This window comes from Tachyglossus aculeatus, chromosome 17, assembly GCF_015852505.1.
Source record: "Tachyglossus aculeatus isolate mTacAcu1 chromosome 17, mTacAcu1.pri, whole genome shotgun sequence".
Lineage (NCBI taxonomy): Eukaryota > Metazoa > Chordata > Mammalia > Monotremata > Tachyglossidae > Tachyglossus > Tachyglossus aculeatus.
In genome coordinates this window covers 47309780-47332388 of record NC_052082.1, presented here as the reverse complement: position 1 = coordinate 47332388, position 22609 = coordinate 47309780, and the positions used below count along the sequence as shown (strand labels likewise).

At 50.6% G+C, this 22609-nt stretch overlaps 1 protein-coding gene and 1 long non-coding RNA gene across 14 annotated transcripts in view; one reads left to right on the top strand and one right to left on the bottom strand.

Moving 5' to 3' along the window:
- MSI2 (musashi RNA binding protein 2) overlaps window positions 1–22609 on the top strand; it is a 335448-nt gene that overhangs the window by 188821 nt on the left and 124018 nt on the right. The window lies entirely within an intron of this gene.
- LOC119939205 lies at window positions 15918–22235 on the bottom strand. Of its 3 annotated transcripts, none has more exons than XR_005454654.1 (4): window positions 22151–22235; window positions 21059–21245; window positions 17825–17902; window positions 15918–16043 (listed from the first exon to the last, which is right to left on the bottom strand). It is a non-coding gene; the product is annotated as an uncharacterized LOC119939205 (long non-coding RNA). The 3 variants fall into 3 exon arrangements; XR_005454655.1 differs by lacking the exon at window positions 22151–22235 and adding an exon at window positions 22016–22144 and having other exon boundaries at window positions 21037–21245; XR_005454653.1 differs by lacking the exon at window positions 22151–22235 and adding an exon at window positions 22016–22144.

Here is a 22609-nt window from a genome sequence, read left to right as displayed (position 1 = left end):
AGCGCTGAGGCAGATAAAAACCAATCAGGCTGGACACAATCCCTGCCCCATGGGGGGCTCACAGTCTTAATCACCATTGTGCAGTTGAGGGATTTGAGGTACAGAGAAGTGAAGTGACTTTCCCAAGGTCACATAGCAGACAGGTGCCAGAGCCAGGATTAGAACCCAAGTCCTTCTGACTCCACTAGACCACACTGTTTCTCGGCAGTGTTCATTAAGCAGTCCCAGCTTGGGGAGACTGGGGTACTGGGCCCGGCTGCTGTCTTTAGGAAGTTGACGTTCCCAGAGACACATCACTGAAGTTCAGAGTGAAAAGTCTTCCCAGGAGACACTCGGATACATGGATTTTCAGACCCTCGACACTCCCTGGTTGTTTTCCCACACTGTTTGGGCTTCATCTGGGCCTGATTTGTGGGCGATTGGAACCAGGGGGCCAAGGTTGAGGAGAAGGAGGAATAGGCAAGAGGAATGGGGTCCTGTAACCCGAAATTGGCAGGGTAAGGAGCTAACGGGCAAGAAGCTGGACCAGAACTCAAGGGGCAATGGGGAACTTGGACTTTGCTGTGGACGTCTCCCCTTCCTGTCCTCCCTGGGCACTCTGCCCTCCTCCCTCCCGATCCCTTCTGCCTCCGGGAGCAAGTGGGGCCTAGTAGAAAGAGCACATGCCTGGGAGTCAAGAGGATCTAAGTTCTATTCCCAGTTCCCCCCATTGCCTGCTGTGCGATCTTAGGCAAGTCACCGCTCTATGCCTCAGTTTCTTCATCTGTAAAATTTTCATTCATTCATTCATTGTCGTATTTATTGAGTGCTTACTGTGTGCAGAGCACTGTACTAAGCGCTTGGGAAGTACAAGTTGGCAACATATAGAGACGGTCCCTACCCAACAATGGGCTCACAGTTTAGAACGGGGAGACAGACGACAAAACAAAACAAATTAACAAAATGAAATAAATAGAATAGTAAATATGTACGAAAATGGGGGTGGGATACCTGTTCTCTTCACTCTGTGTGGCGAGGGCCAAATCTGATCTGACTATCTTGTATCTATCCCGGTGCTGGGCACAGAATAAATGCTTAATACATTCTGTTTTTATTATTATTAATTACGCCTCCCTCCCCCTATCCCGTGGGTGCAGGCCCCGTTGCTCTGGTCTCAGATCTCAACGGCCACCATTACAGTGACTGTAATAATAATAATAATAATAGTGGTATTTGTTAAGAGCTTACTATGTGCCAGACACAGTACTAAGCGCTGGAGTGGATACAAGCAAATAGGGTTGGACAGTCCCTGTCCCATATGGTGCTCTCACACACGCATCTCGCTCCCAAACCTCCCTCCTGGCCTGGAATTCTAACCGGCATCAAGCAGTAGACCCCAACTGTCCTGCTGGAAATGAAAAATGCATTCCTTCACGTCAGAATGGCAGGCCCCCCGAATGAGGAGTTAATGCTTTTCATTTGAACAAAGCTGCTGCCGCTGTCATTTTTGATATCTTCTGTTTTCGTATGCAGAAACACAAAGCACAATTAGAATACAGTTATATATCCTCATACTTATTAAAGCTTGGATTAACATGACATAAAGTTTTGTCTGGGGAGTCTTTTGCTATGGCTCAGGGAGCATTTTTGTGTGACAGTAATAGGCTACAGTTAATATACTTGAATGATACTAGAATTTGTGTTATAAGGCAGAACAAAAGGGGTTTATCTGAAAGCTGAATTACAAAAGGTGGAATTATCATTGCGAACGATCCGCCGAGATCGGAGCTTAATTACTGTAGCGGGTGTTATTTCAACATAATAAAGCGTCAATAGTGGAGCGAGTTGGGAATCAGCCGGGCCGGTTCGTCTTTCCGGGCTCCTGGTGTCCCTGGTCCCCTGCCTGCGTGCCCGCCATCAGTCCCAGGGCCAGACTTGAACCTTTCCCTGCGACCGGCCAAGGTGGTGGTTGAAGTTGTTGGCGGCCAAAGACACTTTCATTCTGGCTTATTCGTTCCGTCCGCTCAGGTTGGAAATGTCTTTTGTGTTTGTCTCCCTGGTTGAGAATGTCGGCTCCTTGTAGCTCATCCCCCACTCCCACCCCTGAAGCACTTACGTCAATATCTGTAATGGATTTTTTGATATTAATGTCTCCCTCTCCAGACTATATGCTTGCTGTGGCCATGGAATGTGTCTCTTTGTTGTTATATTGTACTCTCCCAAGCACTTAGTACAGTGATCTGTATATGGTAAATGCTCAATAATTACCACCGACTGGCCGACTAGGTAGGGTAACAGATCATTTTGTTGCCGAGAGTTCCCAAGAGCCTAGAACAGAGCACCACAACAAAAGAAGGCTCGATAAATGCTGCTTTCCACTCGCTTTCCCAACTTATTTTCCCCCACTACTGTGCCACCTGTGCACTTGAGATCTCACCCCCAAGCCCTTGGGCACCCACCCCTCTTCCCCTCGTGGTAGCACCGATGTCCAGATCTTCAAAATCCGTTGCCTCCCCTTAATGTGTTTTAATGCCTGTCGCCCCCACAAGCTCGTAAGCTCCTCAAGGACAGGGATATCGTGTCTACTAACTCTGTTGTACTTTTCCAAGCACTGAGTACGGAATTCTGCATAGCATAAGCGCTCAATCCATACGATTGTTGATTGATTGCTGCTGCTACTACTAGTGCGGCCACTACCCCAGTAATGATGATGATGGCATTTGTTAAGCGCTTACTATGTGCAGGGCACTGTTCCAGGCACTGGGGGGGATACAAGGTGATCAAGTTGTCCCACTTGGGGCTCACAGTCTTAATCCCCATTTTACAGATGAGGTAACTGAGGCTCAGAGAAGTTAAGTGACTTGCCCAGGGTCACACAGCAGGCAAGTGGTGCCCTGAAATCCTGGAGGGAAGTTCCAGTGAGCTGCCTCTCCCACCCTTCCCAGCAGGCCTTAGGCACTGAGGCTTTGTCATTAAATGCTGCTTTTCCTAGAGCCCCCTTCCCCCCCTCCCACCCCAAGGCAGACCGCCTTCTGCCCCCCAACCCTCCAGATGCAAAGAGCCATCCTTTCCCCAGATTTGCCTTCTGCCCTCTTGGGCCGGGCGGCTCCGCTAAACCGGTCCGCCGGCTAATGAGCTCATTAATACGTGCTGATTTCCTTTCACAGCTATAGATTCGTCCGTCTCCTAAAGAGGCTAATTGTTTTGACAAGCCGAGGAGGCGAAATAATATGATCTGTCAACAATTTGGCTGAAGAGTCAGGTTGTGGTTAAGCCAGGTGTTTGGCTTCCAACGGACCGGTTTCCCCCAACATAAGGAAGCCTCGGCTATCCCTCTGGGTCCCTCACCTCCATCGGCCAGGAAAGGGAGCCTGATGGAAGAGGGAGAGTCTTCTGTTGGCTCGTATCAAGGTTTGGGGGCTGCGATTGTGTGTCAGCCCTTCGGCGACAGCCGAAGCGCTATGATTTGGGCCTGTTCTTTTGTCCGTATTTATCAAATTTCTTGCTTTCATTTTTATCATTTGTGCCTATAGGCTCGTCCTCTTTTACCTTACGTGTGTTGAGCACTGTGTGTCCACTTGTTTCCTGTCCTAGATTGGGAGCGCCTTGCGGGCAGGGCCCAGCAAGCACTGAGATCGACGATGGTCTGTGTTCCCTGTGAAACTGGACAAGAAACCATTGCTTTGGCTCAGAAGTAGTCGGAAAGGGAAATCTCCACCCATTCAGAGCAGACACGAACACATGTTACCCTGGGAAGCATTGCAGAAGAGGTCATCCCTAGGTGACTGTAATCATCCAGCGCTTAGAACAGTGCTTTGCACATAGTAAGCGCTTCAAAATGCCATTATTATTATTATTATTATTATTATTATTATTATTATTATTATTATTATTATCCACCTGGCAATAGCGTTCCATGTTAGCGTTCTGTGTTAGCGTTAAAGCTTTTAGTGGGCTTTGAATTCAGGAAGCTATGACTGCCTAAGAGCCCCAGGGCCTTGTGGGTGAAGAAGTGAAGTGATTTTTTTTTTTAATTGGTGGAAAGTTTTCTAGTTAGACCATTTGGAAAGCAATAATTAGAAGCTGGTTTCCTTTAGGAGGTTATTGCTACTGCATTTGACTCTTCCCCTCTCCCCCCATCTTCAAGAATGAGCTTGAGAAGCAGCATGGCCTAGTGGAAAGAGCCCAGTGCTTGGAGTCAGAAGACCTGGGTTCTAATCCCAACTCTGTCACATGGTCTGCTCTGTGTCTTTGGGCAAGTCACTTCACTTCTCTATGCCTTAGATACCTCAACTGTAAAATGAGGGTTAGAGCTTTGACCCCCATATAGAACATGGACCATGTCCAACCTAACTAGCTTATATCTACCCCAAAATTTAGTTCAGTGCCTGGCCCATGGGAAGCTCTTAGCAAATACTATAAGAACACTGAGCTTGGTTGCAATGTTTGGTCAAGAAGTGGATGCATTTCGAGTAGGGACAGTTGCTTTCAGTAGGAGAAAGAGCTCATGGCTGAATCCACTCTCCCCTTTTGGTGGGGGAGTAATAATAATAATGGCATTTATTAAGCACTTACTATGTGCACAGCACTATTCTAAGCACTGAGTACTGTCCATTTGGATTTTTTACAGTCAATCTATGGGAAGCCATGTGGCTTAGTGGAAAGAGCACAGGTCTGAGGATCAGAGGACTTGGGTTCTAATCACAGCTCCACCACGTGTGTGCTGTATGACCTTGGGCAAGTCACTGCACTGCTCTGTGCCTCAGTTTCCTCATCTGCAAAATGGGGATTAAACCTTACTCCTTTCTACCTAAACTGTGAGCCCATGCAGGATGGGGACCGCCTCTCTAACTTGATTATCTTGGAGGGCCTCAGTGACCTCATCTGTCAAATGGGGATTGAGACTGCGAGCCCCCCATGGGACAACCTGATCACCTTGTAACCTCCCCAGTGCTTAGAACAGTGCTTTGCACATAGCGCTTAATAAATGCCATCATTAATTAATTAGTTAATATGTTTCTGTATACGTAAGCGTGTATCTGTATAACCATATATATGTATATATAGCTATGTCTTCTAGCCTAGTCTTCTATTCTGTGAGCCTGTTGTTGGGCAGGGACCGTCTCTATATGTTGCCAGTTTGTACTTCCCAAGCGCTTAGTACAGTGCTCTGCACACAGTAAGCGCTCAATAAATGCAATTGAATGAGTGAATCTGTCCCAATGCTTAGTTCAATGCCAGGTACATAGTTAAGCACCTAAGTACAGTAAATTTTTTTAAATGTATAAATGGTATTCATTGAGCGCTTACTATATGCAGAGCACTGTAGTAAGCACTTGGGAGAGTCCAATCCAAACTGTCCTCTGCCGCTACCTCCCATTAGTGGATTGGTTTACAGGGTGGATTGGTTTTAATTGGAATGAACACAATATTTTTCTTGCTGCAACAAGGATCCCAAGGAAGGGAAGGAAAGAAAAAAAAAGCTCAATTCCCCCAATTATGCCGAAGGATTCCCAAGCCTATCCAGGAGTAATTAAAAAATTCAACTGAAGCTTGTTCTCTCGCTTGTTTTCAAATGAATTGCTAAGCATCTGTCAAGATGATGAGTGCAGCGTCCATTGATGGGTCTCGGGATCTCAGTTCCCTCTCTCTGGCATCAGGATGGGAAGCTGTGATGTTGAAGACATGCCACCCCTGGTCATTCCCATCTCCCCCGCCCCGGGGCCCACGACTCCTGGGGTCAGAGTGGCTCTCCAGGAAGAGCCAGAGAGTCCAGGGTTTTTCCTCGCGTGGAGTTGTTTTCCAGTTGTTGTTCCCCTGACTTCCGGATGACCTGGCGTGAGTCACTTAGCTGCTCTGTTTCTCAGGTTCTTCATCTGTAAAATAGGACTAAAATACTGCTTCTCCCTTGGTCTTAATCCACAATTCCCTGTGGGCCAGGGACTCTGCCCAATCTGATTGTCTTATACCTACTCCTGTGCTTAGCAGAGTGCTTAATAAATGCCATCGTTATTATGAATTTAGGGGACCAGTGGGTTTTTGCCCTAGTGGATAAAGCCTGGGAGTCAGAAGGACCTGGGTTCTAATCCTGGCTCTTCCACTTGTCTGCTGGGTGACCTTGGGCAAGTCGCTTAATTTCTCCGTGTCTCAATTACCTTCTCTGTAAAATGGGGATTAAGACTGTGAGCCCCATGTGGGACAGGGCCTGTGTCCAACCCGTTTTGTTTAGTACATGCCTGGCACAAAGTAAGCACTTAACAAATGCCACAATTATTATCGTTATTATTATTATTATTTTGGCAGGGTAGCGGGGCTGAGACACCCTCCACCCATTCCCTTCCACGAACATTGAAAGCCCAGGGCACGGGTACAGAGGTGCACTGTTCCCGTTGTCAAAGCTTGAGAGAACTCGGCTGCTCAGAATTAGAAGGAGTGGGTAACATCTTGTTCTGGTCTTATAAAGGAGCGTTCCTTTCCCGATGCTCCTGGCTGCCAAGTCCTCTGACGAGTGCTCAGTGGGGTTTTTCAAGTCACCAGATAAATGAGTCTTGCCAGTGGCCAAGATCTTGGGTAGTTGAGAGGATTCAAAAGTAATCCCCAGCTCTTTTCCCCCTCTGTGGGGCCTGAACAGTCTGTTGATAAATGCCATAGAGTGGACAGATAACACGAAGACTCCATGGCCACTAAAACCGGTGGATCCTCAAAAGGGCCCTCATTTTTCCAGATGAAAGATTTGGGGCTCAGAAAGCCAAAGAGGGTTTCCCTTCAGGCCCAGGCTGGTTGGTCTTGCTCCGGTTGCCGTTCCACCTCCTGGCTGGCCCATTTGGTCACAATTGGCCAGGCTGAAAGAGCTCTAGAATTGCATTTCCCTTGGAAATCTACATCAGAGCCTCCAGGTGTACATGCTGAGGTTTCTATAGCCGGAGTAGATTGCGATTTCAAAACTTGTCATTCAACTGTTGAGTTTCAAAATGCAGTAGGGTTGGGGGTAAACCTGGGAGGAGGAATTCAGAAGCCTCGGATCGGCGAGTCAGTCAGTGAGTAAATCTACCGAGGGACCTGGGAGTTGGCGGAAAAGAAATCTGATGGGAAAGAAAAGTAGATTCCCTTTCGTTGGAGCAGAGAGAAACTTAGATGGATTTTGTCTTGGCTAAACAACTCTACTACTTTATCTTACAGCTGAGCTTTTTTTGAAGCAACGTCAATCGTTCTTTTCTTTTTTTTAAAAAAAAAGGCCTCCAGCTTTCACGCATGGACAAACATTAGGATGAAATGCCTTATCTTTGTCCTTCCTCAGCAAGTCCTCAACCAAGGGCAGAGGGAGAAGGGGGGCGTGGAATTGTTCTCTTCCCTTCCTCTGTATCTGACTTTCTCTCTCCCCCGCCCTCTCACCTAATAATGATATTGTATTTATTTAGTGCTTTTTATGTGCCAGGCACTGTACTAAGCACTGGGGTAAATATAAGCTAATCAGGTTGGACACAGTCCCTGTCCCACATTGGGTTCATCCGTGTCCATCCTAGCGTACCCTTCACCAGACAGTCAGGTCGGTGAAGGACTTTGGTGCTTCGGTTTCCCCACATGTACGTGGGCTTGTTTTGCTTTAAATTCGGCAGCCAAAAAGATTTTTCTTTTTATAAACAGTGTTTTTGTGGAATGACTTAAGGACCAGGCGAAAACCTGTGGGGTTATTACGGCTCATTTGCTAGATGAGAGAAGTCTGTAATTTTCTGTTGTGTATTTGTAGGCACAAAGATGTGATAAAGATGGCTTGTGTACTCTTTAGTTTTCCAGATGTCTCCTAAGTGGATAAACATCATTTTTTTCTTGGGTGGCTGGTGTAATGCATTTGGGGGTAGGGTAATGCTAAGGGCATGCGCAGTGAGTGCGCTGACCGTGATCTGAGAAGCTTAGCCGACGGACTGGGCACCCCAACCCGCGTCCCTTGGCCTTAGGCTGTCTTCCGAGAGCGTCTGTTTGTCGGTCTGCTTGAAAATGGCCCGAGACCCCACGAGCGCTTTGCCTTGTTTTTCGAGGGTTGGGAGAACATCTGGAGCTATTTAGCCTCTTTGATTAGAGCCAAACAGCTCTGGAGGTTGTGGTTTTCATTCCCGTCGAGGAAGAGGGTCCCGGTCTCCCCCGGCGTGCAGATTATGTGGATGGGGGAGGCCCAGCGCTTGACAGAGGCCAGAGGGGATTGTTGGGGCAGCGGGGCTGGCCGGAAATGGGAGGGAGAGAAGGGGAAGGGAGAGGAACAGCTTCCAGATGAGATTCTGGAAGTTGGGGCTTTGGGCCGGCCGGGGCCACTCAAGGCGCTAGTGCCCCCTGGCCTGGTGGGCTCCATCATTGGCATCCCAACCTAGTGAGACTTCCCTCTGGCCTGAGAACCTCACCAGCATCAGTGCCCAAGTGGTTCGAGGCATGTGGGTGAGGCAGAAGCTATCTGGATTGGCAGTCTGTCCTCGCCAGGCCCCACCTTTCCCTCTCCCACCAAGCCCAGCACAGTCATTTGCCATTGGCCGTGCCTGCGGATGATAAAGGTGCTAAATGCCCTCTTGTCTCTAAATGCCCAGGACTGTCCATGTGGCCACCCATGGGGCAAGTCTCTAGCAAAGTCCGTCGTATTTATTTAACACCACATGCAGAGCACTGGACTAGGTGCTTGGAAGAGTACATTTTAACAATATAGCAGACACATTCCCTGCTCACAACGGGCTTGCAGTCCACCCCCACTGGCAAAAAAGACAGCTTCCAGTCATGGTGGATGCAATGACCCAAGGCCCACTTGCAGTAGGCTCCAAAGAGAGAAGGTTTTTGGCCACAAATGACCACCTCTGGCCTACAAATCTACTCAATCAATGAGCCAGCTCACAGATACCGAGAAGGCCAGCCCTCATCCCAGAAAACTGTGTGGCCCCGGGGCCTTTAAGCATCAGTTAGCCTCAGAAACAGATCACAGATGCCCATCCACATCATGTGACTAGGCAGACGGGCTCAATGTAGAGATGGGGGCTATGGCGATGGGGAGGAGGTGCCCAAGAGAGACGGATTATACCTGCTGACAGCGGCTAATGTTCCGTGAAAGGAGGCTGGCACGAGGACTCACACCTGGCTGGGTAAAGTGCTGGAGGAGCAGTGTTCTAGCGAGGATTCCGTTAGTGGCTTGCCCACAAAGTTTGGAGACGAGAGTTTTCTCGCTCTGGGGGAAGGGCTTGGAGGTGACAGCAGATGACGATTTCTCTTTATTGGGAAGGGGATTCAAGGCCATCACCCCTCTGTCATTGGCTGCTCTCTCCCTCTGTATCCCCAGACCAGGCAGATCGTTGTAATTTTCCTGCCTCTGTCTCCCCAGTCTGGGAGATGGGCATAAAGTCCCCACTTCTCAAGGGTGCCGGCAGCTAACGAACTGCCATTCCTAAATTACTCGGAGTATGAATTGTGCAGGAAAAGTATTAGAATTTTATTCGGCAGTCTGAAAATAGCCTCCCCAAAACTGCCCATATAAATCGCTCTATTTAGTTAGCAAGGGGAAGAATTCTACTGCTCGGATATGTTTCGCCTAAACATTTCTCTGTTGGGGGAAAGCGGGCGATGGGAAAATCTCTGATGGCCCATGCTGTGTCTCCTGTTTGGCGATGGAGATGACATTCCTGGGATCTTGCCCCAGGAGGAGAAAGCCCCCAGCCAGCCAGAAAGCTGTGCTTTTGGGGTGGCTATCTGCCTTTGCCTCTTCAGCCTCCTATCCCAGGAGGCTGGGCCGGCCCGGACTTGAATTTTATTTATCATTCTGCCCGAGGCACCACCTAGTGGAATCAGGCCTCCCACGGTGGGACTCCTGGGCCCTTGGGAGAGAGCGGGGAGAGTTCAGGCCCACTGGATCTGATTTTTAATCCAACCCTGAAGACCCGACCCTGGGACCCCCAGCTGTGGGCTGAAAACATAGGCAGAGAGAGCATATCCAGCTCTCAGTGTCAGCCGTTCCTTGGGTCCTTGGGTGCCTTGGTTTCCCCTTCCATAAATCATTGCCCGGCCTCCATGCACCGTGACGAGGGGAAAGAATTTCCCTATTTAAGCACTTAGTTATCAATATATCCATCTTCCCTGTCTCTTTTTCCTTCTCACCGGAATCCATTTTGTGTCCACCTCCCTTGCTAGACTGTAAATTCCTTTGGGGAACCCATCATGTCTCCAAACTAGTGTATGTCAGTCAGTCAGTCATATTTATTGAGCACTTAGCGTGTGCAGAGTACTTTACTAATCACTTGGGAGAGAACAATATAACAATATGACAGACACATTCCCTGCCCATAACGAGCTTACAGTTTAGTGGGGGAGACAGATGTTAATATAAATAAATTACAGATATGTACAGAAGTGCTCTCCCAACACAGTGCAGTGCTCTGCACACAGTAGGCGCTCTGTAAATACTGTTGATTGAATGGCAGAGGGAGCGATGCAGTTGGCTTTTTGGGAGGAGGAAGAGGGGTGATCAGAAAAGCCAAGGGGCCCCTCTCCACTCTCTCGCCAATGGAACACATAATTGGTCTTACTTGTTGTTGCTGAGCGCTGTACTAAGTCCTTGGGAGAGTGCGGCAGAATTGGTAGACTGAACCCCACCCTCCAGGGGCTGGCAGTCTAGCAGGAAACCCAGCTGATTTCCATGCATCATTTTGGGGTCCCCTCGATTCCGTCTGCAGGCACTCCCGCAGGATCTCTCTACCTCCCGGATCTCCAGGAGCAGTGGAGCAGTGGGTCTACCAGAGCCGCCCTCCAAGCCGGCCAAAGCCGAGCTGGCTGCTGGCACCTTGCTTGCAGTCTCCCCAGCTCTAATATTTTGAAGGCAAGATGTTAATAAGTAGTTGTCTCCGTTGACGCACTGTCATAAATAACCCAAGAGTCTCCCCCCATGGCCTGCTGTTAAATGCCGAGCTGTTGGAGGACTTTGTAGAATCTTGTTTCAAAGCAACGATCTTTGCCTGATGCCCGCCTCCCAGTCTTAGCTGGAATATATATAAAGCAGGGTGTCTCCTCCCACCGCCCCCTCCCCCGCGGGCCTCACGGTCCCCCCACACGTGGCTCGGGGGGGCAACCACACGAGCTGGGAGCTTGCTGGAGTGCTGAATTCAACCGAGGGAGATTCTGGGCCTGGTTCACTTTACTGTTGTATGACTGGCAAGTGGACAGATTGACTGGCCCCATCCGCGTCAGGCATCACCACCACACTGATCTGGGGAGAGAGCAGCCCCGTTCAGGGCCCCAGGCAGAAGACAGCCAAGCTCACCGAGGCCAGAGTCCGGGGAGGGAGCTGCAGCTGTGGACGGGTGCGACCCTGGAGGGGCCTCCCTCCCAAGGGCCAAGAGGCTTTGTTGGCCTTGTGTGCGGCCCTCTTCCCTGACTTGAAATAACAATAATGGTCTTTATTAGGCTCCTCCTGTGTGCAGAGGGCTGGGAAAGTATACTGAGGTGGGATTTTGACCCGGTCCATGGCCCTGAGGAGTCTCACTTGCACTGCAAGGCAGGAATGGGAATTTTGTGTTGCAGGCCAGCCTGTGGGGACTGAAAGGATGATGGGGGCGACTGTAGCCCCTGCCCCAGTGGGGTCATCGGGGGCTGAGGAGACCCCAATGACCCTTCTGCGCCTGTCCCTTCTCTAGTTGGTGCTTACTCCCTTTGGGGGCGAGTCACAGTCTGACTGACGTGGGGGCAGGCGATTGAGGCCCCTTTCCAAGGTACCTTGTTGACTTCTTGGCTGTAGTGCCTGTCCCTAAAACTGAAACAGTGTGTGAGATCCTTTCCCCCGTGGGCACCCCCACGCCCCCAGCTCTTCCCACTCCTGCCAAAGGGACACTTTCCAGCCCTTCCCTGTTCCCGCCACATAGTTGCAGCTTCTCTGAGAAAGATCCGTTAGCGAAAATGGCCACCTTGATGCTAAAGCTGGGAAGTCAGTCCACAGCCCCTCTGGAGCCTAGCCAGCCTCAGCGGTCTCCAGCCAGTCTCTCCAGGAGCTGCCTGGGCCTTCCCTGGCAAAGGTCCGGTCGGACCCATCGGATGAAATCGGAGTTGAGGCCCAAAGATGGGTCCCTCCCCATTCTGGTCTCCCCTGCCCACCCCCAAGAAGGGTCTTCTCTCCTCTGCCACCCAGTCCATCTCTACTTGGTGGCTCTTACCTGGTGATTTTGAGAGGGGCTGGGGGTCAGTGCGGGAGGTCAGAGCTGGTGCGGCCAGCAAGTTGGGATTTTGTTTATAAATAATCTGTATTAATGTTTGTCTCCCTGTCTAGATTGTAAGCCCATTGTGGGCAGGGAATGTGTCTGTTTATTGTTTTATTGTATTCTCCCAACCATTTAGTAATAATAATAATAATAGTAATAATAATGGCATTTATTAAGCGCTTACTATATGCAAAGCACTGTTCTAAGTGCTGGGGAGGTTACAAGGTGATCAGGTTGTCCCACGTGGGGCTCACAGTCTTAATCCCCATTTTACAGATGAGGGAACTGAGGCCCAGAGAAGTTAAGTGACTTGCCCAAAGTCACACAGCTGACAATTGGCGGAGCCGAGATTTGAACCCATGACCTCTGACTCCAAAGCCTGGGCTCTTTCCACTGAGCCACGCTGTACAGTGCTCAATAAATATGATTGAATGAATGAATGAATGAATGAATTTCGTGCCCGACTCCTTGTTGGAAGTCGGGCCTCGGACAACTTGGTCTTTGCGGAAGCCGGAGTATGCATGCTCTTTCAGGAAATCCCCAGCCCTAGAGCCAATTAGAAACCAAGCAATCTCAACAGAGGGGGGATTTTAAAAAGAAATGAAAAGAAATTGAAGTGAATTAGCAGAAACATGCACAGGGCATCTTTTGCAGAAAGCAAGGAAGGGGGAAAGAGAGATTAAAGATGTTTTTTAACATTCCTGTTGTAATCAAACCCTCGGGCGTGATTCGGGGGAGCAATTTCCAGACAGTCTGGCAGTGCCGCGTGCATTTTGTCTTGGCGAATATAGAGAGAGGAGGGTAGTAAATGGACAGGAGCGGGTTGCCCGCCCCTGGATTTCACAGAGGTATTTAAAATAACAGCACCTGACAGTTTTCTAACAGCTGAGAGGCTTTTTTGCTTCAGAAAGCAAAAATGTTGTCCAAGTTGTGCAACGCGTAGAAATAATATGAAAAATTGGGCCATAGCACGGAGCAGTTTTCATCAGTGAGTTCCAGAGACCTCATCAAGTCAGAAAGTTTATGAGTTGGGGGGTGGGGGAGAGGAAAAATGCACCCTAGATATATGTATGGGGGTCCTCTCCGCTTGCTCCCTGTTCTCTTGTGTCTGGTTAGTATTCCTCAATTACATTGGGTTACAGTGTTTTATCACTTTGCCTGGGTGGGTCTCATTCCTCTCGACCTCCAAGAGGTGATAAGTTTGGCCCTCAATCAGTGGTATTTCTTTGAGCAGCGTTCTGACCGTTTGGGAGAAGGCAATTTACCGGAGTTGGTAGTGGTGTTCCCTGCTCCCTTTTTTTTCTTGGCATTTGTTAAGCATTTACTCTGTGCCAGGCACTGAGGTAGTTACAGTACAGTCAGGTTAGATACAGTCCTGTCCCACATAAGGCTCACAGTCTTAATCCCCATCTTACATATAGGTAATTGAGGCACAGAGAAATTAAGTGAATTGGCCAAGGTCACACAGCGGACAAGTGGCAGAGCTGGGATTAGAACCTAGGTCCTCTGAGTCCCAAGTCCGTGCTCTTTCCACTAGGTCAAGCTGCTTGTCTGTAAGCTCATAAGGAGCTTACAGTCTAGAGGGGAGTCGGACATTAAAACAAATAAATAAATTATGAATTTGTACATAAGTGCTGTGGGGCTGAGGGTAGGGAGAATACCATGCGCCTAACAGGTACCGAACCAAGTGCATAGGCGACGCAGATGGGAGAGCGAGGAGGGAAAATGAGGGCTTACTTGTGGAAGGCCTCTTGGAGGAGATGTGATTTTTAATAAGGCTTTGAAGGTGGGGAGAGTGATGGTCTGTGGTCTGGGATGGGGGAGGGAGTGCCAGAGCAGATGGAGGATGTGGGCCAAGGGGTAGGTTGTGAGATAAACAGGTACAGCAAGGAGGTTGATGCTGGTTCAAAGAGAAGTGTTAAGCATTTGCTACATTCCAGGCAGTGCACTGAGCGCTGGGATAGGTAAAGGGTTATCAGATCGGGCCAGGGGACCGCTTTTGAATCAAAAGATCTCTCTCCTTCAGAGGGTTAAAGCAGGGATAAAGGAAAGAAAACCCTATTTGATGAGTCTTGGGGTACCTCGAGTTAAGCTTTTGTATTACTTTCTCTTCAAAAAAAATAGAACTTGTTAAAAAGTTGAGGGATGGTCTTTCTGGAAAGAGCACATACAAACTGTGTATGTCGGCTCAATTTTGACCGCTCTTGTCGTACACGCTTTTTTGTTTGACACCCCTGTTAGAGCTTAAGCCCTTTTGGGGCAAGAAATATGTCACTGTTATTCTGTACTTTGTAAGAGTGTCAAGCATAGCGCAGCACTCTGGGAGGGGGGCGGGGGTGGTACGCCCTTCCTGACCTCTCAGAGGCCCTTGGAGCCCCTCGGGGGAATGGTGGGATCTGAATCCAAGGGAGCTTTCCCTTTGGTTCAGCCAGCTCTCCTGACCTCCCATCACCCCTGGGCTAGGAATGAAAGTCAGGATGTGGGGTAACAGAAGGACAGAGAGGAAGGGGAAGGGGACTGTTGAAGGTGAACAGGAACGGGGTGAGGGAGCCTTCCAGAGCCATTGCCGTCCTCTACTACTCTTCCAGCTGCTCCTTGTTTTCCTTCTTCTCTCACCTTCCGCCTTGGCACCGGCCCCCTTGGCAGCTGTCGGCACTGCCCAGTCCCATCAGTTAGACCAGGGGCAGTGGGCTGGGTGGCTACTGGTCATGGGTGCTGGTTGAGGGCATCGATCACGGGGCTTCTGGGCCAATGGTGGGGGTCGCCATCTCCTTCAAAGAGGTGTTGTTCATGATGGAGGTTGCTATGGAACCTCGACCCCCGGCCCACATCCTCCGCCTGGCCCGGAATGCCCTCCCTCTGCACAAGCTAGCTCTCTTCCTCCCTTCAAAGCCCTACTGAGAGCTCACCTCCTCCAGGAGGCCTTCCCACATTCAGCCCCCTCCTTCCCCTCCCCACAGCACCTGTATATATGATTGTAATTTATTACTCTATTTATTTTACTTGTACATATTTACTATTCTATTTATTTTGTTAATGATGTGCATCTAGCTTTATTTCTATTTGTTCTGACGACTTGACACCTGTCCACATGTTTTGTTTTGCTGTCTGTCTCCCCCTTCTAGACTGTGAGCCCATTGTTGGGTAGGGACCATCTCTATATGCCAACTTGTACTTCCCAAGCGCTTAGTACAGTGCTCTGCACACAGTAAGTGCTCAATAAATGCGATTGAATGAATGAATGAATGGAAGAAGGGGAGGGGTAAGCCTCCCTCCCCATCCTGGTCCCCATGTTGCCTCCGGGAGGTTCTTTTCTGTGGGACCTTAAGTAGCAGGACTGACTTCCTGCCCCCAGTTGGGTGACCAGCTGGCCCCATCTGGGTGGGACAGTCTTTTAAACTAGGTGATGACCACGGTGTCACTGGGTGGGACAAAGAAGACCCTGGCCCCTGTGCCCTCTGAGCCCCGATGTTCTGTCATGATCCGGGGGTTTGGGCTCCACTTGTCCCACAACGCCTCCGAGTATGCGGGCGGCAGGGCCTGCGGAGACATGGATCCTTTTTTCCGTTTGGTTCTTAATGTTTACCTCCCTCCCTGAGCACCCGCCCGCATCAGGAGCGATGAGGAGGCTAGTTCCAAGCGCTGCGTTTCCGTGCTCGGTAATTATAAACTCTTCTGCCGTTCAGTCAAAGTCTGGGAGATAGATGCCGGCAATTAGCGGCTCAGTGTTTGTTTAATGGGACCGAGAGAGGGGGTTTCAGAGCATGGGTGCCACACGTGCCGCTCGGCTCTCCTCTCCTCTCACCACTAGCAGGTCCGGGCCTTTTCCTCAGTGGGCGCGGCCTGGGGAGGCTGGGAAATAGAAAAAAGAGAACCTGAGGCAGATTGCTTGCCTCTCCCATCTCCCTGGCCCCACCCCAATGCACACAAACACTCTCTCTCTTTCTCTCTCTCTCTCTCTCTCTTCCCCCCTGCAAGGCCCAGATTGCCTCTTCCATGTCTGCCCTCAGTATGGCCCAGAGGCTCCATGATGTCTGTGCCCACTGTCCCTTCTGACCCACTGGTGACAGCATCCCAGGAGGAGGAGGAGTCCAGGGGGGGGAAGGGGCAGGAAGGTTCAGATACGGACTCACCTGTTGGAGCAGAGCCATCGGGTGACATCAGCAGTTGTCGTTCAGGCTACTATGACTAGCACTAATCTCAGACTAGAAGGCTCCCCAGCACGGGCTCCCAGACAACATCATCAGCGGCGTGACCAGACTCGGGGTTGCAGCAGTGGGGAGAGGGGTTGTTCCCTTTCTGTAACGGCTGGGGGAAGGTCGGGGAGCCCAGTGGGCAGATTCGGGGACAGTCTTTGCAGGAACATGATATGGTGTGGGTTGCTAGGTGCACACCAGGAGTCCACCATACCCACCCACACACATAAGCTTGTTGTCGACAGGGAATGTGTCTGTTATATTGTACTCTCCCAAGTGCTTAGTACAGTGCTCTGCACACAGTAAGCACTCAGTAAATATGATTGATTGACTGAACAACAACAGGCTCTTTGACATGGACTACAGTGTTAATAATAATAATAATAATAATGCTGGTTTTAAAGTCCTTACTATGTTCCAAGTGCCAGGGTAGATGCCAGGTTGAGATTGGACACAATCTTGGTCCCACATGGGGCTCACATTCTGTCTTATCCCCATTTTACAGCTAAGGAAACTGGGTCCCAGAGAGGTCATGTGGCTTACCCAAGATCCCACAGCAGGCCAGTGACAGGGCCCATGCTCTTTCCACTAGACCAGTTAATCACCTGAGTTGGTTGACATGACCGCTGCCCACAAGGAGCTTACAGTCTACTGGAGGAGACAGACATTAAAATCAGTTACAGATCGTGGACTATCAGGATGTGTTCATAAGTGCTATGGGGCTGGGCTATCAAAGTGCTTAAGTGGCTCACAGCCAAGTAGTTGCTGTAATTGATGCAGAGGGGAGGGTTAATAGGAGAAATGAGGGCTTAGTCACGGAAGGCATCTTGGAGGAGATGTGATTTTAGGAAGGTTTGGGAGGTGGGGAGAGCAGCTAGCTGTTGGATGTGAAAAGGGAAAGAGTTCCAGGCCAGAGAGAGGACGTGACCGAGATGCCGACGGCAGGATAGATGAGATTAAGGTACAAAGAGTGGGTTGGCGGTAGGGAAGCACAGTGTGTGAGTTGGGATGTCCGTATGAGGATATGAGTCGATTAGAGTTAGCTGTAGGACCAAAGGCTTTAGCCCAGGAGGTTAAGGACATAAGTGGTGTCTTAGTGGGCTAGACCAGGACTTTGTCTTTGGGGGTGGCATCATAGAAGTGGCGTGGCAGGGACTCTCCTCTCATCCATCCTGGCAGTTAGGGATGTGCCATCCGGCTCCCCTAACTTTTCCTTTTCCTGTCCCGTCATGAGTTTATCGTATCCGGACTTATTCATTTCTCGAAGCCTCTCCAACGCACCGACCATTTCCTTTTGATAGCCGGCCGTTGAAGTTTCCCCGCCACAAACCCGCCCTGGGCCCCTCGCCCACGATAGCAGCCAAATGTTTTCGGGAACCTGCCGATCGGCTCAGTCCGCACCACTTCCTGCGGTAACGAATTCCACACGTTCACTACCTGCTGTGGGAAGAAGTGCTTCCTCTTCTTTCGAAGCTCGTTGGACTCTCACCAGACAGTCGGAGAGGGCAGCCCAGCCTAGGGGACCGGAGCAGTGGATCAGATGCCAGGATGCCTGGGTTCATCAGTCGAAAGCTTCCCACCATTGACACCCTCCAACCCCACTTTCCCTAGCCACCGTTGCCATTTGTTCTTCTCTAACTCGCCACCCTTGTTCCTCCCAAGCTGACTTTCCTGTTGTAGTTTGCTCTCGACTTTTTCACCAGGATCCGTCACCCACGCCGTCCCCCAGGCTCGGAACTCCCTCCCTCCCTCCCTCCCCACATCAGGCAGGCCTTAGCTCTCCTGCATTCAAATCGTAGCTCCTCCTCCAACATGTTTTTCCAGATTAATTTCCCAGCACCCTGAGCCCTATCACCTCTTCAGCCAACTCCAGCATTTAGGAATTTACCTCCACCCTCTGTTTCACTCATGTATGTGTCTGCTCAGTTACTAATTTTGATCACCCTTGTTGGAAATACATTCACGTCCATCCTCCTTTGGGGTATAAGCTTCTTGAGGGCAGGGAACGTTCCATCCTTTCAGTTCTGAATTTCCCAAGTTCCTAGTACAGTAGGATGCACCAGATGGGTGATAGATAAGTGCTGCTACTACTATCACCTTGTAACCTCCCCAGCGCTTAGAACAGTGCTTTGCACATAGTAAGCGCTTAATAAATGCTATCGTTATTGTTATTATTATTACTAGTACCACCACCACCATCACTTTGCTGTTTGACTGGGTGACACCTTAGTCCTTTTGGTTTCTTCCACTCTATACTCTATGTCTCCAAACAAGTAATAATCCCACCCTGCAAGACAGCAGTGTACAGCCAGCTTTGGTCCTCTTCGAATGGACCAAGGCTGACTCTTCTTCTTCCCTAGCTCCTCCTAGCAGAGACCAAAGTGGCAATAACCCTGCCCCTCACACTGCTCGGAGTCTTGTGGGCCATTTTGGTTCCTGATTTCTGCCCTTGGCCCTCACCACCTTTTCCCCTAAAGTAGATTGAGCCGGAAGGTTTCCTTCCCGCAGAAACCGTAGCAACCCCGACGAGGGTGGGTTAGGCCGGCGGAACCTCTGAATGGAAGCAGGGTTGCTGGGCTTGGGGTGGGGTGGGCTCGGGGATGGGCCGTGGGGGACCCGGAGACAGTGGGGAGACAGGAGGGGATTCCCTCCCAGGCGGGAGTGGTGTCTGTCAATTACAGGGCTCCTGGGGTTCAATTAGGAGCAGCTTTATATAGGCCCCTCCAGGCCCACTTGAACACCTGCAGCTGTGAAAGCCCAAGTCACATGGGTTTATCTGGGCCGCTTCTTCTGTGAAGTGGTCAATGTGTTTTAATCATCAAAGCCTCAGCTCACCCCTCCCTCAGGCGATGATTCAAGGGCCTTTCCCCAGGCCAGGCCCAGAGGGTCCTGGAGAGGCTGTCTTTTACCATCTCTTGCAAAACAGAGAGGATCTAGCCAGATCCCCCAGGGACCCCCAGCCGTGACTTCGTGAGTGTCTCGTGACTTCGTGAGTGTCTCATCTGCTGCTGTCCAGTGCTCTTCAGGGCATGTGGATTCATGGCTCCATTAATGGGGTGGGGTGAAGCTGTTTTAAGCAGCCCCTAGGAGCGTTGAGCATTTCTTGAGGGTGTTAGCTTCTCGTGACAACCTTCTGGGGCCATTCTGGATGGGCAGGGGCGAACTGCTTCAGCGCCGCCCCCTGCACTTCCCCCAAGGAGCATTTGGCTTGACCGATCTAAGGACCGAGACTGTTTCCATTTTAGTCCGGTTTACCATGTGCTACCATTTACCAGCTCTCGACAGAGAGCTACTAGTGGGTGCCAGGTGTTTGCCAGGGTGGGTGATGAAAGGAGAGGAGAGGGCCAGGTGAGAATGTGTTTGGCCATCCCTTTCTGCTCTTGCTCCCTGGGCCCCCTGGGCTCCTCGGGCCCCCTGAGCCAAGGTCTGCTTCAAGCCCTGGTCATGGGGTGGTGTGTGGGGGCTTGTGTGCCTCTCCTCTGTCTATAGCCAGATGAACTGGTACCAGAAATCTGAGCGCTATGTGTATTTACAGTCCCCCTTGGAAAACATTGCATTCAAGGATTCCCTTTTCAGTTAAAATGTGGTTCAATATTGGCTGTGTTAGATGTGTGGGTGTACGTACACACACGGGCGCCCGTGTTCTTATCCTTTGGAGAACTAGAATGTGGGCAGAGAACATATCTACCAAGTCTGTTATATTGTGCTCTCCCAAGTTCTTAGTACAGGGTTCTGTGCACAGTAAGCGCTCAGTAAATATAATGGCTTGAGTGACTGGGGAGAGGGACAGGAATAACAATAATAATAATAATGGCATCTATTAAGCGCTTACTATGTGCATAGCACTGTTCTAAGTGCTGGGGAGGTTACAAGGCGATCAGGTTGTCCCACGGGGGGCTCACAGTCTTAATCCCCATTTTACAGATGAGGTAACTGAGGCACAGAAAAGGAATGCTCTGACAGCAGTGAGCAGTCTTGCCCCTCTCCTTCACCCGGCTCCCAACACACATTACCCCCACACAGAGCCCACCGGGGCCCTCTTGGTCTCGAGTCCTGCTCCTCCCTCAGTTCTTCTAGGTCTCGAGGACATGGCCATCTGCTGAAGGGAGGTCAAGGAGAGGCCAGGCGATCCCTTAGCGCGGCTGGGCAGTGTTCCGGCCTGCCGAGTGGGCCTTTGGTGCCCTTGGAAATGGACCCTTCAAAGACCCAAAATGCCTTCCCAGCTTGGCCCTCAGCCCCACACTAAGCAGGATTCAAAACAAAAGGAATATCCATATTTTTGACTCCTGCTGGTCCCGCTTCCGGTTGTTACAGGCAGGGAGCAGATGGCTCCGTCAGGCCTGCTGAGGATACCGTGAACACTTGGTCAGTATATAGTCCTAATCACGGGAACTAGAAGCAAAGGGCTGTCCGCTTCAGCAGGTAGCTTTCTCCTGGGATTTTCTGGCACTTCCCAAAGGAGGCCCAGAGAGCCGGCTGCCTCCAATCCACCTAGCTAGCCGGAGTTCCCGCGTGCCGGCCGGCGGGAGAGCCGCAGATAGAAAGGGAAGGTCGGTGCTGTGAAATGCCACCCGATCTGCTTGGATTTCGTCTGTCGAGAGGAGAATTTGGTATGGGGGGAGGGAAAGGGGGCAGATCAGTTTGCTCACCACAGGGTCCACTGCCAGTTACCTTGACTGCGTCCCTTCTTTCTCCTTGACGGAGGCTCACACAAGCTGCTTCTGTTCACAGAGAACCGTGAGAAACGGGCCGTGGATCTGAGCTCGTATTTTTCATTCTATTCAGGCTTTGTATATTCAGATTCTTCCAGTTTCAGTTCCTGCTGTTCTGCCAGATTTCCAGGGCATCGATGGGCTTGCTGAATTCACAAGTGTTTTGCAATCGCTGAAAAGTTGTTCTAAGAGCCCAGCCTTATCCATATTGATTTTCACTCTTTCTTTCTCTCTCTCTCTGTCTCTCTCTCTCTTTCTTTCCCTTCACCAGTTCTGAGGTGTTTTATTTTGTAAAATGTTAATAGAGCATTCCTTATCCGCCGTTCCCCCCTCCCCAGCACTTTATTCAGGAGGGGGTCTTGAGAGTCTCCGTTGTGCAACTGGACTATAGAGGGAAGCATTCCATTCTTTCAGAACAAAGACCGCCCTAATAAAGCACCCCCCGGGTTGGGTGAGTTGGGGAAGGGCAGCGGCGGAGAAAGAATATCCTATCCCGAGGAAGGGGAAGAGGTAAACCAATTAGTACTTGCCGAAGGAGGCACACTAATATACCTCCGACTTAAACACATCGACACAAGCGACCGGTAATTAGGCTTAAGCAAGATGGGGTTGCGGAAAGCAGTTTTTCCAAGATGTTGGTTTCCCCCCTGCTGCCAGGTGTTTTGAGGCTCAAGATAAGGTGTTGGCAGATGACTAGTCGGGTATCAAAACACAGGGTCTCTACCTATTTGCCACCCCCCCTCAGCCCCCATTAAAGTCCCCCAGAAATAAGGAGGAGGGAATGCCCACGGTGGCAGTGCCTCCAGTTGGAGCATGGACGGGCTGACCGATCTGGATAATAAATAGAGGGTGGCTGAGTGACACGTAGTGGCAGCAAGGTCTCGGGTTTGGGTGCAAGAGGGACAGGGTGGGTTACCTCAGATGAAGCCTGGGGGTTAAGTGGGGAGAGGGTGTGGACTCATACAGCCTGCAGAAGCCAGCGATCTCGGGGGGACCGGGGAGGGGTGCCTACAGCTCCCATTGTGGCGGGAGATGTGCGTATCCACCAGACCTGAGGAGAAGGGTCGGCCCACTGGAGGGGCCCTGTCACCTCAGGCGCCGTGCTCCCCCCGGAGCCGGCGGGCCGATGCCGGCTGGAGGGGGCCACCAGGAGGGCGGCTGGAGGAGCCTGTTTGTCCAGTCGCCGTTACCTAGCAACTGGGGGCTTTTCACAGACGGAGGCAGCCCAGCCGCTTGACGCCATTGGATTTTCCCTCAGCCCCTGGCGCGGTTCCACTTGAGTTGTTCTCGGGCAGCACTTGGAATCCATCCCCTGGACAACTTGGAGAATAAGATTTTGCTGCTTCCGCCCCTCAGTTGCCCCCTTTGCTCCCCCAAGCCCCTGACTGGTGGGCAGACGTGGGCCCTAGGTTCTTGTGGGCAGGGAATCTGTTCGTTTATTGTTATATTATTCATTCAGTTGTATTTATTGAGTGCTTACTGTGTGCAGAGCACTGTACTAAGCGCTTAA